This window comes from Oncorhynchus mykiss, chromosome 8 (assembly GCF_057628025.1).
Source record: "Oncorhynchus mykiss isolate SJ-2025 chromosome 8, ASM5762802v1, whole genome shotgun sequence".
Taxonomy (NCBI): Eukaryota; Metazoa; Chordata; class Actinopteri; order Salmoniformes; family Salmonidae; genus Oncorhynchus; species Oncorhynchus mykiss.
Window position 1 is genome coordinate 14,785,001 of NC_143029.1, and position 17,920 is coordinate 14,802,920.

At 42.7% G+C, this 17,920-nt stretch overlaps 1 protein-coding gene across 1 annotated transcript in view; it reads left to right on the forward strand.

Annotated features, from left to right (window-relative positions):
- The first annotated feature begins 9,631 nt into the window (after positions 1 to 9,631).
- The window catches only part of LOC110529438 (putative E3 ubiquitin-protein ligase RNF144A-A), a 46,774-nt gene continuing 38,485 nt past the window's right edge, over positions 9,632 to 17,920 (forward strand). The window contains exon 1 of the mRNA XM_036984819.2: positions 9,632 to 9,969. The gene's annotated coding sequence lies outside the window, so the exon portion shown is untranslated. The remainder of the gene's footprint in view (positions 9,970 to 17,920) is intronic.

The following is a 17,920-nucleotide window of genomic DNA, read 5'->3' on the forward strand; positions in this document are numbered from 1 at the left end:
CGGTTCAACACTCTAACCACTAGGTTACCTGCCACCCCATACTTGGGAGCTTGGCTAGATGGTGCACTGTCCTTCTCTCAGCACATATCTAAGCTGCAGGCTAAAGTTAAATCTAGACTTGGTTTCCTCTATCGTAATCGCTCCTCTTTCACCCCAGCTGCCGAACTAACTGTGATTTATAGAACGAAGGTAAGGGTGCTCTCGAGTGGCTAGATGTTCTTTACCATTCAGCCATCAGATTTGCCACCAATGCTTCGTATAGGACACATCACTGCACGCTATACTCCTCTGTAAACTGGTCATCTCTGTATACCCGTCGCAAGACCCACTGGTTGATGCTTGTTTATAAAACCCTCTTAGGCCTCACTCCCCCCTATCTGAGATGTCTACTGCAGCCCTCATCCTCCACATACAACACCCGTTCTGCCAGTCACATTCTGTTAAAGGTCCCCAAAGCACACACATCCCTGGGTCACTCGTCTTTTCAGTTCGATGCAGCTAGCGACTGGAACGAGCTGCAACAACCACTCAAACCGGACAGTTTTATCTCAATCTCTTCATTCAAAGACTCAATCATGGACACTCTTACTGACAGTTGTGGCTGCTTTGTGTGATGTATTGTTGTCTCTAACTTCTTGCCCTTTTTGCTGTTGTCTGCGCCCAATAATGTTTGTACCATGTTTTGTGCTGCTACCATGTTGTGTTGCTACCATGCTGTGTTGTCATGTGTTGCTGCCTTGCTATGTTGTTGTCTTAGGTCTCTCTTTATGTAGTGTTGTGATGTGTGTTTTGTCATATGTTTATAGTGCATTTATTTTTTATTTTTAATCCCAGGCCCCTGTCCCCATAGGAGGCCTTTTGCCTTTTGGTAGGCCGTAATTGTAAACAACAAATTGTTCTTAACTGACTTGCCTAGTTAAATAAATTCCTTCTCGGGAGGTGTTGCTATTGTAAATTGGCCTAAAGGCTCAGACACACCGGTAGGATTGTCAAACGTTTGCCTGCCGACAATACTTAGCACCGCTGAACAGAGTGTCGGCAGTCAATCTTGTTTGTGTTCACACAGCAAAGACCTTTAACTCGTCAGCCACTCAGCCTTGTTCATATACTCCAAACCAGAAGGTGGCAGTAGCATTGTTTGGCATTGCATGTCTGTGTGTGTTGTTTTTCTGGTCTAGATTGCCAATGTTAGCTAGCAAGCCAGCTATCTACCAGCGCTAAGGGAGCGGTCGAAATTTACACAATTGTTGCCGTTACCTTGTGGGGAAAATGGGGGAGGGTCATGCTTTTTTGAGTCAGGGGGAGGGTTTAGCATTTTTTTAAATTTAGTCCATGGGAGGATCATGTAATTGGTAATGGGTTAAATTTCATATTGCTCAGGGTTTGAGAATTAGTTGTTTGTTGCAGTATCTCGATGTGTGCCCGATGCTGCCCTTCACCCCTGATTCTCTGCTGGGCATGCAATATAAAGTGTGCCTAGTGTGGTCTCAATCAAATGATCCATAACCTACAGGCTATAGGCCTTGGCTATATGAAGAGCATGCTCGGAGAAGCACACGGAAAAGTTATGTTTCTAAGAAAATGTATTTCCTTCCCAAGTTTTTGCACTGTTGGGATGGTGTACATAAAACTAGGCTGCACTGCATTACACAATGCAATGGATAGGCGTTCCCAATCATGAGCCACGGCCTGCCCTGCTCTTGCTGATGTAAACCTTTTTGTGCTGCCTAACCAATGACTGTGCTGTGTACGGTGACACTTCAGGAGGTGAGTCAAAGGATTCTTCCCGAATAATTTTTTGGGGTCCCAAAAATGATTCAATAACTGTGTGTGCGGACTAGACCTACGGATATCCTGTTCAGTTTGAGAGGGAGAGAGCGAAGATGAGGACTGGAGGTAAGCTTGCTACTGCTATAATAGATTTGAATGAAAACGATATGTTTCATTGCTCATAATGAAGCTATTTATTAGAGTTATTGACCTCATTATAAGTCATATTCAAGTCATTTACATAACTTACATGAATATGAAGCGACAGCCACGGAGATGGACAGCGCATGGGTGCTGAAAGTATGCTAATTCCAGAAGGCCTAATTCATTTAAACAGTCTTCATTTTAATTTGACTTTTGGCTGCTAACAACAAGAGGGCTCTCTGTCGGAGCCTATTTATTCCTATTCCAGAAATAAGAGGTAGACCTACCAGTTTGACAGACTAAATTATAGTCTACCATCCATGGACTTTGTCAGCCAATCACTTCAGTGACCATGCACTCCTTAAATATCTCAGTGTCAGTGAAGAGCTTGCTGTGTTAAGTTAAAACCAGCTCAAATTGAGAAGTTATGTGAGGGTGTTGGGGGTTTTGTTAAAGAAAATGGCATAGACCTACCCCTTGTTAGCATAAGAATTTGAAAAAAATGTAATGGACCTGATTATATAGCGCAATCTATAACGGCGCTTTAGTCTGCAGTTCTTTATGCTAGAAACAAGCTGTAAAATGACGGAGAACAACTCAGATGCATATGTGATATTTTTGATTTGCCTCTATGACATGCAGAGGCTGCGCTACAACATTCTATAGCCGAGGAGACACAAACTGTACTTTGCTTGGGATGTAATGTGCTATTCTGTCACTAATTGACGTTCGACATTTCAAAAGGCTATTAAGCAAAAAACTAACTCTAAATCAGTCATGAGCAAGCCAGGTAGCCTAAGAATGAAGGAAAATGAATCATTTAGGCTATATCATTATTATTTTAAGGCTATAGTCTGCCATTTAAGAAATCAAATGTGAAGCATTTGTGACATGCTTCAGGCTGGCAGGAGCACTCAGCATTTCAACAACACATCAACAACAGCACTTCAACAACATGCCTATAAATTTCTCATTTAGGCGGTATAAAATGATGTCAAAAATAATAATTACTCAAAATAAAATAATAATGAAATGGAAAAATGCCTTATTAGGCTATACAGTGCCTTTGAATTCCCTTTTCTTCTTTGGTTTGAGGATCATGCGGTGAGGTACAGTATTAATGCCTAGTTTGTTCATTTAGCCTAGCAGATGCTTTTATATCCCCATACCTAAATTACTGTCAACACAAATCTATTTTGTAACAACAATGTCATGAAAGAAAGTTTTAAAAATATGTGAACGCTACACGTGCCTATAGGCCTACCTGATAACATGTGGCTGCTGTGTTAAACAACGACTGGCTTGTCTCGACTTCAGTGATGATCAGATACTTCGGTTGTAATTGGTTCTGTTGAGCTCAACTTTTACTGTTGATAGACAACTTTATCGCTATTCCAAAATACACCCTCTATCCTATCCTCCTAATAGTTTGTATAGAAATCAAAATATCTCTGGTGGTGCAACATGCGCTCATTTGTTGTAATGCTCTGTTGTGCTATTAAAAACGATTCTGCTTGTCTTCAGTCACGTAAAATGATGTAGAATTGAATGAAATGCATTAATAAAAGCAATTTTTTTCTCGGACTGCAAAGATGATATATTTATGCAGTGCTTGTCCACGGTGGTCTGCGAATCCACAGCCTTCTGGCTACTTTGCCATGTAATGCTTACAAAACTAAGAACAATTTCTAAAACTGCATATCTAAGCTTCTGGTCTCCTACGAGTGAGGGTAAATGGTAGGCATGTTCTCTGCTATCCACTACGTTTTAATTATCATTTTAGGTATAGGGGAGGGTCACTTGTTTTTTTTTCAAGCATTCAGGGAGGGTCGGGTAAAATATATTTTACTGAAGAGCTGGCCATCCATTTTAATTTCAGATAGGTCCGATTTTCTCCAGGTATCCCTCATTATAAATAACATACAGTCCATAATGTTGCAATTGTGGTAAAAGGCCCTTGTTGATATTAACCAGATGTGCACACCTAGATAACTAGCTAGAAAGATGACAGGGAAACCATTAATTCACTCTCCATAATCGCATACAGCCCATAGATACATTGTTTTGCTAGCTGGCTAACGTTAGTTAAATGGTTAGCATGATTCGCTAGTTAGTATCAAATCAAGTTTTATTTAAACAGCACATTTCAGGCATTGAATGCAACGCAATGTGCTTCACTGGAAAAAAAATGAATAAAAACAATTATAATTAAAATGGAAATATTTACTATACAACATTGTAATGAATAGTCAGGGAGAAAACGGTGTAGATTCACGCCCAGAGTGTGGCAGGTGTTTATTTCGCAGAAGGCAGGAATCGTGGTCACAGGCAGGCAATGGTCATACACAGGTAGGCAATGGTCATACACAGGCAGGCAATGGTCATACACAGGCAAACAATGGTCATACACAGGCAGGCAATGGTCATACACAGGTAGGCAAACAGGCAGGTGAATCAAAACTAGGACTGAAGGCTCGTTCTCACAAACAAGCTATTAAAACGATTAGTAGAGTCAAAACAAACAATACCTCACAAAGGTACAAACAGAATGAACGGAACTAAATAAGGAGCTGATGAGACCAGGTGAGTAACTAACACAGGTAAAATCAATGAACAAAAATGCAAGACAGGGTTACGTTCAAGAACACAAAGAAACACGGCTACGTTCAAGAACACAACAAAACAGAACACAAGGTTGACTAAGAAAATAAATACAGAACCTTACAAACATAAGAAGATAAAAAAAACTAAAGAATTAAAATAAAAACTGAATGACTAAAAAGCAAAGGTGTGTTTTAAGATCCAGTGTTGCCTGAGGGGTCAGGTTCTCTGGCAGGGTATTCCAGAGGCTGCCTCTCCAAGCCTCTAGTAACTGTAAGCTGTTGTGCTACCTAGGTAAAGACACTGCATTGACTCTCAGCAGGCAGCTCAGGCAGCTGCTTCATGGAAATAAATCCATTGGGATTTAATTATAATGTTACTAGCTACAGTGGCCAGACTTGGAGGAAGTATTTTGTGTTTTGTGCGTTGTGTCTGTGCACTTAGCTACCATTATTGTTGGGGCTTATTAAGATTTTCGCCATACCCTGTAATTACACCTGCAACCCTGTACATGTGACTATTAAACTTCTAATCTAATCATGATCCTATATATTGCATATGAAGTGTGACTGGCTCATTTAGCAAGCTGTAAAGGGGTGGATGATGTCACCGGGAAAAAATATGTTTTTTTCTACTTTCGGCTACACTTGTGCTCTCTGATTGTCTCAGGGAAGAAATGGCTCTCTACCGATGGCATACCGTTTGACCATGAAGAAACGGAAGAGAATGTCGTCAGTCAAACGCCACCGGGTCCATATAGCACACCGGAACAAACGAAGAACGGTGCAGTGTTCCTGGCAACTTCAGCTTGCGTTAGTTAATGAAAGCACTGGCCAAACCACAGGACACGACCAGGCCTACCTGAGCCACAGAGCTCTCCTCCTCCATTTTGAACAATCAAGGTTTTGCAGGGTGGAGGGATTTTCTCCTACGCAGAACACACATTTATTGAATGATTATTGTAAAGTACACTGGAGTTGAGTGTGATATCTGCAAGAAGGGAAGGCTATGTAATGTGAATGGGTTTTGAAAAGTTCAAGAGCGTTGGGCCAGTAACTGAAAAGTCACTGGTTTGAATCCCTGAGCTGACTATGTGAAACATTTGCCAATATGCCCTTGAGCAAGGCACTTAACCTTAATTGCTCCTTAAATAAGAACATCTGAATAAGAACATCTGTTAAATTATTAAAATGTAAATGTAAAAATCAAGTGAACGCAAATGTTATCTTTTGCTAGTCTTTTTTCTTCATCTTTATATTCAATACTGGGATACTCCCTGTCACGTTCTGACCTTTATTTCCTTTGTTTTGTCTTTATTTAGTATGGTCAGGGTGTGAGTTGGGGTGGGCAGTCTATGTTTGGTTTTCTATGTTGGTTTTTGTGTTCAGCCTAGTATGGTTCTCAATCAGAGTCAGGTGTCGTTAGTGTGTCGTTAGGTGTCGTTAGTTGTGAGAATCATACTTAGGTATCCTGGGTTTCACTGTTGGTTGGTGGGTGTTTGTTTCCGTGTGAGTGTTTGTTTCGGTTTTCAGTTTCATCACATTGTTTATTGTTTTGTATTTCAGTGTTCAGTTCATTTTTATTAAATCGTCATGAACACTTACCACGCTGCATCTTGGTCCGATCCTTACTCTTCAGACGAAGAGGGAATCTGCCGTTACACTCCCAGATATGTCTTGATCCCCGACAACACAGGAAAAGTTTTCAAATGTTAACTGGGAAATTTGGTATTCAAACAACAACAACGTGGTCACACCACCATTCCACTGAGAGATGGAAATGGATGTACCAATCCCAGATTGCCCTTTAAACTACAAAAGTGTTGTAAAAATGCAGCAGAAAATCAGCTGAAACATAACATTATGGCGATGTCAATGACATGCTGTGGTGGGAGAAGCAGGTCAATCCCACCTCATAATACTTGCATCAACAACTTGGGAGGCTCTCTTTTGTCGTCGTGGCCTGTCTTCTTAAAAAAAATTCTGAGTTGTTTCACAGAAAGACCAGTGCATCCCAAATGGCACCCTAATCATGGTATAGTGTACTACTTTTTACTTGGGCCCATAGGGCTCTGGTCAAAAGTAGTGTACTATATAAGGAATAGGGTGCCATTTGGGATGCAGACACCACCAGCTACTGTACTATTCAGCTAGGTGCCGACTGGCCACCTGGGTATGATTTGGTATGCAGTGTTTTCTCCTGCTCCTGTCTGGCTGTTGTTGGTTAAATTAAATATTGAAATGGTTGTTGTATAATTCTGCCTAGGGTCACTGATTCTCCCTTGTCCTGAGTCAGACATCAGCTCTCCAACAACTGGTCCTAGGTTGCATCCAATGGTACCCTATTCCCTATGTAGTGCATTACTTTTGACCAGAGCCCTATGTGTCCTTGTAAAAAGCAGTGCACTACATAGGGAATAAGGTGCTTGGGACCTTGATTTGCTCTCCAATCTTGGCAAGAAGGCTGCCCATAATTAATACACACGAGCAGTTTTGTCTGAAAATGGACCAAGTTATGTTACACTAACTGGAGTGTTTTTCTGTAATCATTAATATTTCATTTTCCAGTCCATTTTTTGGGGGGTAGTACAGTAGACAAGTAGCCTGGTCCCAGGTCTGTTTGTGCTGTGTAGACAACTCTTTCCACTGGCTGTACAGCACACAGCACAAACAGATCTGGGACCAGGCTAGAGTTGGCTACAAAGCACAGACGGATCTGTACCGAGTTTGATAAATGCTGCTCTAGGGCTGTGAGTGAACCCATGTCCTCATAATAAGCTATTTGGCACCATCTAGTGGATTAAAGCCTTCACGTCTTCAGTACAGAAATGCATCCAACTCTGGCAGCAGTGGAGGCTGTGGGAGGAGCTATAGGAGGACAGCCTCATTGTAATGGCTGGAATGGAATCGCTGGAACGGAGTCAAATACGTGGTTTCCATATTTTTTATGTGTTCGATACAGTTCAATTATTCCATTCCAGCCATTACATTGAGCCCATCCTCCTACAGCTCCTCCCATCAGTCTCCACTGCCCTGCAGTACTTCCATACTCTAAAATAGTGACTCACATGTACATGACATCCATATGGTGACAGTAACTTAACAAACATTATGTACACTCAATAAAGCTGTCATCAGCCCTTCAATTAATAGGGTATCAGGTGACAGAAAAACATTGTGTAGGTGTCTTTAAAAAAAATTAAGCCTTTCCTCTATATCAAGTGTAATATTTCAGAGACTGCCATTGATGTTGCTTTAGGTTTCAGTTTCTGATGTGTCTCTGACACTCATGCCCTAGGGACTGTTCTCTGGGAAATTCACCCAGCATCAGGTAGCTATGTCCCAAATGACACCATATTCCCTGTATTGTGCAGTACTTTTGACCAGAGCATAGGGACTAGGGAGCCATTTGGAACGCATCCAGGTAGAGTGAATCCAAAGACAACGCCAACCACCAATCATTATCTGCCTGGCAGCATTATAAGACACACACACACACAAACACACACACAAACACACACACACACTTTGGTGTGATTTATTTGATGCTCCTGATGGATCTGTTAGCCTCTGGTGATGGGAGTGCAGGGGAATCAATGCAATGTTCTTTAGGAAGACAGGAAAGGGAAGGATAGTAGTCCAGCACAGGATTCAAAACACTGGCCATGTCTGTGAACATTGTGACCTCTATGTAGACAGATATTTACCAAAGGTAAGCTACTGTAAAAAATAAAAATGACTTATTAAAGACATTGGAGAAAGTATGTGAGCTGCTGCTGGTACCACTATTTACCAAAAAGTAATGGCACAATTTAGCTGAGGAAAGACAGAGTAGCTAGTTTGATGTCCTTTGCACTTTGACAGAGGTACTAGGGCTATGAAAACATGTATCAGGAAAAAAGGTTGCAAGGTTTTTTGTTTTTGAGGTTAATGTTTTTATTTTCTTGTTCATATCTCCTAGAACTTTTTTCAATTACAAAAGTAGAAACAGAGTGTTTGCCGTAGCCTACGTCCTCACTTCAGTTGTTGTGAAGAGGAAATTCAGCAGGTCTCGGAAGGAAGTCAGAAGTTGAAAAAAATGCTTCTTTATTGTTATTTCATTCAATTTATTTCATTCAAGACGGATTTATGCAGAATGCAGTTACATTTAAAACTAAATTGTTTTAAGTAAAAACAATGAATTTCGCAGCTTTGCAGGTTTAACAGTCAGAGATGGAGGCTTTTATATTACAGCGACCTTAACCCAACACCTAGCGACCTCATCAAGGGGTTCAGACCTCTTGGTTAAGGTGTTGCCCTGACAAACGCTGGAACTGGTTTTGAGTCCTGGTCAGAGCTACCCCTGGAATTTGCTACCTTGGTGTGGGATGGGCTAGAGAGGTGTGTATGTGCAAGGGATTTGGTGTAGAGAACCATGGGGACATGCTCTCCTAAAGGAAGGGGGCAATGTAATGACTTTAACACAACACCTTGCAACCTCATCAAGAGGTTTGGACCTCTTGGTGTAACGGTTCAGGTGTTGGCTTGACAGTTGCTGGTCCCAGGTTCAAATCCTGAGCCAGTTGCTGGTCCTAGGTTAAAATCCTGGTCGGGGCAACTACCCACCCGAATTCACTAATATATTTTCTCATGTTCAGGGACCAATCACAATGGGAATACAAAACAACATGTGATGTTAATGAAGTTCAAAAATCTCATAAATTGTTTTTAGAGGTAAACTGATCAATAGATTGTGGGTACATCGTGTTGTACTTTTCAATGGAAGGAGATCATTTAGAAAAAATATATATAACATCCTCCTTAATTTCTCTATCTGTAAAACCCAACCCTGGCGAAGGCTAAGGGCCAAAACAAGTTGACTCTTAACAATTAAAAAGCAGTTTAATCAATGATTGCTAATATTCAGTGAGTCTTGTTGCATTGTCTATCCTACTGGTAAAAAAAATGTTTTACAGATTATAGGCCGATATCTTCTATAAATAAACATTATTCCATAATACGACCCAATCCAAACAGCAGGTGGCAGTACTGGTACATTAATTGTTTTAGGCTTGTGTTTTTCCTTCCCAAACACTGAAAGGGATTACCTCATAATCAGGGAAAACCCTGTTCATGACGCCTTGTGCTCGACAGAGGGCTCTTCGCGGTGCCACATATCTCAGAATACAGCAATTCCCCCTCCTGAGCTTTTGCGGCTCTATAACGCATACAAATGACATTTTTCCACCGAACAGTTGATTTTGATAAGCGAACCAACTGCTAGAGCTGTCAATTATACTTTTTAAGAAGAGAGAGAGACATAAATGTTGATGTCCACTGACAGCAAGGCTGTTGTCGATAATACTTGAGCCAAACTGCAACGACTAGAAAAGGTCGTTTGAAAGGATAGTCTGGATGGAAAACAAGGCTCCTGTCCTTCCTCAAGAAAACTGACAAGCAATAGTCTGAATTCAAGGTAACCTGGATACATAACATCATGTTGTTACAATGTAAATGTTACAGATTAGCTGTGCATGTTGTTTGGACGCAGCTGTTACGTGTTGTTACAATGTAACAAACAACACATATCGAGGCAGTCTGTGCTCTGCTTGCGTCAACGGAATGTTAATTTTGTTTGGTTTATGATGTGTTTTGCGTGTGTGGTCTGCTTTTTGTATTTTTTTTAATGTTTATAAAGGATTCTTATATTCCCTTAAGGGATGTAGGCTATAGCTGTCATGGAATGGTTTGTGAAGTAGGAAACTGAACTACACTACAATGATGTCTGTGGAGGTAGGCTGCACATACACTTAACAATTCCCAGCATGGCTCTTATCCGATTCAGTAGATCAGGGGTATTTCCTTGCACAGGGACCCCTCCCAGGCAAACAGGTGACCAGGGACCCGTCCCAGGCAAACCGGCGACCAGGGACCCCATGATAACTTAGCGAACTATTTTCTCACCATCAAGTGAATGATAATGGCAAGGAGAAATAATCAACATTTTTAAATAAATAGATTTGGTACATAGTTTTTAATTATTTTGACATCCTGACATTATAATTGGAAGAGGGGGTATAAACTATAACATAGCCTAGAAAGAAAGATACACTACTTGAACAAAAGTATGTGGACACCTGCTCGTTGAACATCTCATTCCAAAACCATGGGCATTAATATGGAGTTGGTTCCCCCTTTGCTGCTATAACAGCCTCCACTCTTCTGGGAAGGCTTTCCACTAGATGTTGGAACATTGCTTTGGAGACATGCATCCATTCAGCCACAAGAGCGTTAGTGAGGTCGGCACTGATGTTGGGCAATTAGGCCAGGCTCGCAGTCAGCGTTCCAATTCATCCCAAAGGTGTTCGATGGGGCTGAGGTCAGGGCTCTGTGCAGGCCAGTCAAGTTCTCCCACACCGTTCTGTATGGACCTCGCGTTGTGCACATGGGCATTGTCATGCTGAAACAGGAAAGGGCCTTCCCCAAACTGTTGCCACAAAGTTGGAAGCACAGAATCGTCTAGAATGTCATTGTATGCTGTAGCTTTAAGATTTCCCTTTACTGGAACTAAGAGGCCTAGCACGAACCATGAAAAACAGCCCCAGACCATTATTCCTCCTTCACCAAATTGGCAGTTGGCACTATGCATTCGGGCAGGTAGCGTTCTCCTGGCAGCCAAACCCAGTTTTGTCCGTAGGACTGCCAGATCGTGAAGCGTGATTCCACTGCTCCAGAGTCCAATGGCGACGAGCTTTACACCACTCCAGCCAACACTTGGCATTGCACACGGTGTTCTTAGGCTCTATGTACAGCTGCTCGGCCATGGAAACCTATTTCATGAAGCTCCCGACAAACAGTTCTAGTGCTGATGTTGCTTCCAGTGGCAGTTTCAAACTCGATAGTGAGGTTGCAACTGAGGATAGCCGATTTTTACATGCTTCAGCACTTGGCGGTCCCGTTCTGTGAGCTTGTGTTCCTACCACTTCACGGCTGAGATGTTGTTGCTCCTAAACGTTTCCACTTCACAATAACAGCACTTACAGTTGACCAGGGCAGCTCTAGCAGAGCAGAAATTGACAAACTGACTTGTTGGAAAGTTGGCATCCTATAACAGTGCCACGTTGAAAGTCACTGAGCTCCTCAGTAAGGCCATTCTGCTGCCAATGTGGAGATTGCACGGCTGTGCTCAATTTTATACACCTGTCAAAATGGGTTTATTCCGTTGTTGCTGGCGATATTCATAAAAACATTGAACAAATAAATAAATTGTCACTTTAAAATATTGTAGAACCCCTGCAGTACCTTGACCCCCGGTGGAATACCCCTGCAGTACCTTTACCCCAGGTTGAATACCCCTGCAGTACCTTGATCCCCGGTTGAATACCCCTGCAGTACCTTGATCCCCGGTTGAATACCCCTGCAGTACCTTGACCCCTGGTTGAATACCCCTGCAGTACCTTGACCCCCGGTTGAATACCCCTACAGTACCTTGATCCCCGGACGAATACCCCTGCAGTACCTTGATCCCCGGTTCAATACCCCTGCAGTACCTTGATCCCCGGTTGAATACCCCTGCAGTACCTTGACCCCCGGTTGAATACCCCTACAGTACCTTGACCCCCGGTTGAATACCCCTACAGTACCTTGACCCCCGGTTGAATACCCCTACAGTACCTTGACCCCTGGTTGAATACCCCTGCAGTAGATACTTTTGGGGGGGACTCATAGGACATCACCTCCATGGCAGCACAGTGAACCCACCTATTTAATTGTGTCAAACTGTTCTTGAACAACACCCTTGTTTCTTCAAAGTCAATGTTCTCTTTTCCCTATTTTTTGTTAAATGCTCATTGTTTATCATAATATCAGTCAGCAATTGAAGATCAGGCCAAATTAGTTTTTTTTTCATGTTGTTGTGAATATGAATTGGCAAGCCTAAAGAGCCTATGTAGGATAATGTCAACCAAATAATTCTGCTGACGTACAGTAGTGGGCATTGCTTGTATAACCCTCTGCAGGAGGTGATTCATGTTTTGTAAATGTACAGGCTTAGTGCCGTGGGCTTTGGCTTGTTCTGGCCTTATATGATGAGAACCAGTCTGAAAGAAAGTAAGGATGTGTGTCCCAAATATCACTGTATTTCCTACATAGTAGTGTACTACTTTTGAACAGAGCCCTATGGGCCCTAGTCAACAGTTGTGCACTGCACTATAGTGAATAGGGTGCCATTTGGGAGCTACCTTCCTGGAGGTTTTCACTCCAATCTCAACTGTAACTAACCTGACTCAGCTTATCAACCAGTTAATTATTAGATTATTAGGGGGCGGCAGGGTAGCCTATTGGTTAGAGCGTTGGACTAGGAACCGGAAGGTTGCAAGTTCAAACCCCCCTGCCTGAACAGGCATTTAACCCACTGTTCCTAGGCTGTCGTTCTGCCCCTGAACAGGCATTTAACCCACTTGCCTAGTAAAATATAAATAAAACAATTTAGGTATGTTAGATTTGGGTTGGAGCGAAAACCTACAGGATGGAAGCTCTTTGGGGAAAGAGTTGGAGAGCCCTGGGCTAGAACATGGTGATTATGGTGTTTTCCCTATGGCTATTTGTCATTCTTACCAGTCCAGTCACTCACAACCAGTGGAGAGGAGATACATTCCTCAAATCAGCCTCATTGTGGGTAACACTTAATTGAACACTTAGGAAGTTTGAGGTAAAATAGTGCACTATTTAGGGAATAAGGTTCCATTTAGGACGCACATCATGATTTGTCATTATATCGTTACATCATGTCCCACCAGCCAGTGAAGTAACACAGCCCCTTACATTGTATGGCCCAGTGGGCCGAGCTTCTGAGTTAGAAGGCTCCTTTAGCCTCCACTGTGATCAGACAGGCCTAGTAGCTGCTTGACAGGCCTAGTAGCTGCTTGACAGGCCTAGTAGTCTGCAGACACAGAAAAGCCTCTTGACCCACCAGCCTAGTCTGACTGAAGGTATACTGAAGGTACAGCTGTCCAACCAAGTCTTTGATATGGGATTGTTACTTCAGTAGCAGCAATGACCCAAATATTGTAACAGTTTAAAAATATATATTATGTCTCTCTTTGCACAGTATTTAGATCCTGAATTGTCTGAAAAAACTCCATGATACCTATATAGCAAGCAGATCCATTTTTACCTCATGTTCACCTTACCTATCCACAGCTCCCATTGGGTTTGAACATACAACTACTGTGTGCCCCCTCTCTCTGAATCCCTCTAACAACCACCACACAGGTCCAGAACCTAGCTCTGGTCCAGGCCGTTATGTGCGGCTTGCTGGCGCTGAAGGCTCCTAGTGCCCTGGACCAGAGCTAAGGAGAACCATTCTGGGTTGAGAGTGGAGAGGGCAAGGTACAGCTGGATTAGTGTAAATGGAGCTGAAGAATGTTTCTTTCATGAGTAGTGAGACGGGCCTGTAGGCCAGGCCAGGGTTCCAGTGCTGAATCCAGAACACTATGTGCCTGCCAGGCAGCTGGCTCCCAGTCTTCCTGCCCACAGCATAGCCGCACAGTACACTCTCCCCAGGCCAAGCTAGCCACAGCCACACACAGAGAGGTTTGTCTGTCTGCAGACAGCAGCAACCTGCTCTCTCTGCCCAGTGCACTGCCCTGTCAGGACAGACCCGTAGATAAAAATCCCAGAGCTGGCAGGAGACCGCTCATTCAGTAGAAAGCCATACGGTTGGTGAGGTTAGATGGACAGCACTGTTAGCTTTTGATGTGGTACATTCATATGAATGGTTTAGGAACTAATCTCTCATAACGTGAACATTATTTGGTTCTGGGTGCCAAAATTAGAACAGGTTCTTCTAGCTCCCCTATCTCTGTTAGTTATCTGAATTCTGCATCTGAGATCAGAAGTGTCCGTTCTTACTAGGACCGGGTCTACTCCATAGCTGTGATGGTACTTCAAGGGTAAGTCTTCATAAGGATTTCTGTCTGATCAATGTATGATCAGTTCAGAAGCATTGATTGTATGTGTGGTGATGGTGAATGCTGATATATGTGGTAATCCAGGAAATGTTAAGAGATTTAATTTGTGTTCTATTCTGCTTTTACTCTTTTGTTCTGTTAGTGAACCTTGTGTCCTCTGGTAGACTGGAAGTAACTTCAGTCACATGTCATGCCTGCAGGTGGAATGTGATGGGCTTAGTCCCTAATTTGTATTTGTATGTGTTAAAAGTAGTGCACTAAGTAGGGAATAGTGTGCCATTTGGAACGTAACCATGGTGTCATACTTTACAAGTAAACATGGTAAGTTTTCACAAAGTAAGTCCTCTAAGCATCTTAAAGATGTCTGTGTGACTGACTGTGAAGAAATCCAGCGGAAAGTGAGAAATCCATCCAGCCCACGCCAGCTGTTGAATTTATGATTCATGTCAAGTTCAGCTTTAGCTCATTTGCACCTAGCAAACTTTTGTCTGACAGTAGGCTACATTTATATGCACTGATAGCAAAACGCTTAGCTCACTGTTCAGTCTGCATTCAGTGATGAAATACACTAAACCATTCTCCATGTAAAGGTAGTGAAAACATTGCATCCCCTTATAGTCAGAGTGTTTAAAAACCTTTGTTTGGCCATAAAGCACTGTCCTCATTATCCAATGGCCATAAAAGGGATTTAGTTCAAATATACATTTTCATTCCATGGTGTGTGGCCTCTTTCATCTCTAGCAGTAACCAGACAGGAAGACTTTGAGTCACCTGCTTGCTTCACCATAACAAACACCGCTACAGTACATAGCCTATATTCTTCTGATTTGATAGGCACCTTGAGAAAACACAAATTGTTGGGGATTGTAAGTGATCACTAATCCCCCTTTATCCCCAACCAAGCATTTGTCTAATCTGGTGATCACTAATCCCCCTTGATCCCCAACCAAGCATTTGTCTAATCTGGTGATCACTAATCCCCCTTGATCCCCAACCAAGCATTTGTCTAATCTGGTGATCCCTAATCCCCCTTGATCCCCAACCAAGCATTCGTCTAATCTGGTGATCACTAATCCCCCTTGATCCCCAACCAAGCATTCGTCTAATCTGGTGATCACTAATCCCCCTTGATCCCCAACCAAGCATTCGTCTAATCTGGTGATCAATAATCCCCCTTGATCCCCAACCAAGCATTAGTCTAATCTGGTGATCAATAATCCCCCTTGATCCCCAACCAAGCATTCGTCTAATCTGGTGATCAATAATTCCCCTTGATCCCCAACCAAGCATTCATCACTTAAACCAAGCATTCATCTAATCTGGTAAGTGTTTGTGTCCAGCTAGCTAAGTGGATCATGTCATTCACATGAAATGACATTCCATCTGATAGAGGCTCATCACTAATGTGGCATTAATATATGAAGTATCTATTGCTCATAGACATGCATGTACTCATGTATATACCGTACATGCATATGTTTGTGTTTATTGTATAGACTAATGCTACACCACTGGTATTGATTCCTGAAAGGGGTATGCTGTATAGGGTTATATTAAGGCATTTCCCTATCCTCTTCCCAATTCCAATCTCTAAATACTGTGAATTTAAGTGAACTTGTCTTTCAGCTCTCCTAGTAGCCTCACCATTGCATGTCCCCCCCCCCCCCTCCCAGCATGCCTATATCCTGCCTGTGTGAATGGGGCCTTTAGGATTCAGCAGGCAGGGTGCCAGTTGTGTCTCGTGCCAACAACAGGAAATGCTGCGGTTTCCTCAGGCTGCTGTCACTTCCTTTCCTTGGCTCCCGGGTCCAGGACTCAGTAGAAGGCTACGGTAGCATCCCAAATTGCATCCTATTCACTATTTAATGCACAACGTTTGGCAATAGGGTTCTGGTCAAAAGTAGTACACTATATAGGGAAAATAGGGTGCCATTTGGGATTCAGACTATGTTTGGGGCTGGGCTATAATCTTGGAAAGGATAGAATAGGAATGAATCCCTTTCTAATGTTATCACTTCATTGTAAACAGTACTGGAGAAGAATACATTTTAGATGAGAAGAGCATGTTTGTTTAGAAATATAGGCTGAGCACTGAGCACAAAGGGAGGAACAGTCATATTTCCTCTTGTGAACTGAACACATTTTCTTTGTGTCCAGAAAGGCACCCTATTCCTTATATAGTGTACTACTTTTGACCAGACACCTATTGGTATTGGTCAAAAGTAGTGCTCTAAATAGGGAATAAGGTGCCATTTGGGACGTAACCCCTATACCACTGCCTCTCCTCTCGTCCTGGGGCCAGCCTGTCACTCACTACTAACTCACTGGCCACGTCCATGTATTATAAACACATACTGTACTGTGTTTCTTAACTGTACCTCTCCCTTTTCCCTCCACTCCCTTTCTCGTTTCCTCTAGTATTGTGTTCTCAATTTAATGTTTCAGCTTGCTCTCTCCTCCCTCTCTATTTCCCCCTCTCCCTGGCATGCAGTACAGTAGTAGTGTGTATTGTACCAAGGCCGAGCAGATGGAGCAGTGCTGTTCCTGGTGTAGGGAGGGCAGGTGATGTAATCAATGCAGACCTCTCTCTCTCGCGCACTCTTTTTTCTCCGTCTGTCTCTTTCTCTCTCACTCCATCTTTTCCTCTCGCTCGCTCTTTCTCTCTCCCCATAACTCTCTCTCCATATTTCTCTATCTACCTTGCATTCTCTTTGTTTCTCTGTCCCTATATGTCCCTCTATAATTTATTCAATTCAAAAGGCTTTATTGGCATGAGAAACATAGTTTATTAGGTACACCACCCTGTTCACAAAAATTATTCGCTCCTACAGACAGTGAGTCACGTGGCCATGGCTTGCTATATTAAGCAGGCATCAAGGCATTCAGTTACTGTTCGATTGAACGTTAGAATGGGCAAAACAAGTGACCTAAGTGACTGACGGGGTATGATCATCGGTGCCAGGTGCGGCGGTTCCAGTATCTCAGAAACGACCTGCCTCCTGGGCTTTTCACGTACGACAGAGTCTACGGTTTACAGAGAATGGTGTAACAAACAAAGAACATCCAGTCAGCAGCAGTTCTGTGGCCAAAAACAGCTTGTTGATGAAAGGTCGAAGGAGAATGGCAAGAAACCTGCAAAATAACAGGCGGTCCACAAACAGGCAAATAACAGTGCATTACAACAGTGGTGTGCAGAACGGCATCTGGGAATGCAGAACTCCCCGGTCCTTGTCACGGATGGGCTATTGCAGCAGACAACCACACCGGGTTCCACTCCTATCAGCTAAACACAAGAAGCAGCAGCTCCAGTGGGCACAACAAAAGGGAAGACCACACATTACTTAAATGTAAAAAAGGAACACATTTAAACTAAATAATAAATACAAAAATGTTGTATGGTGAGAACTTTGCGCACCACCGTGAAAGGACCCGTGAAATTAGCCTGAAAAGGAGAAC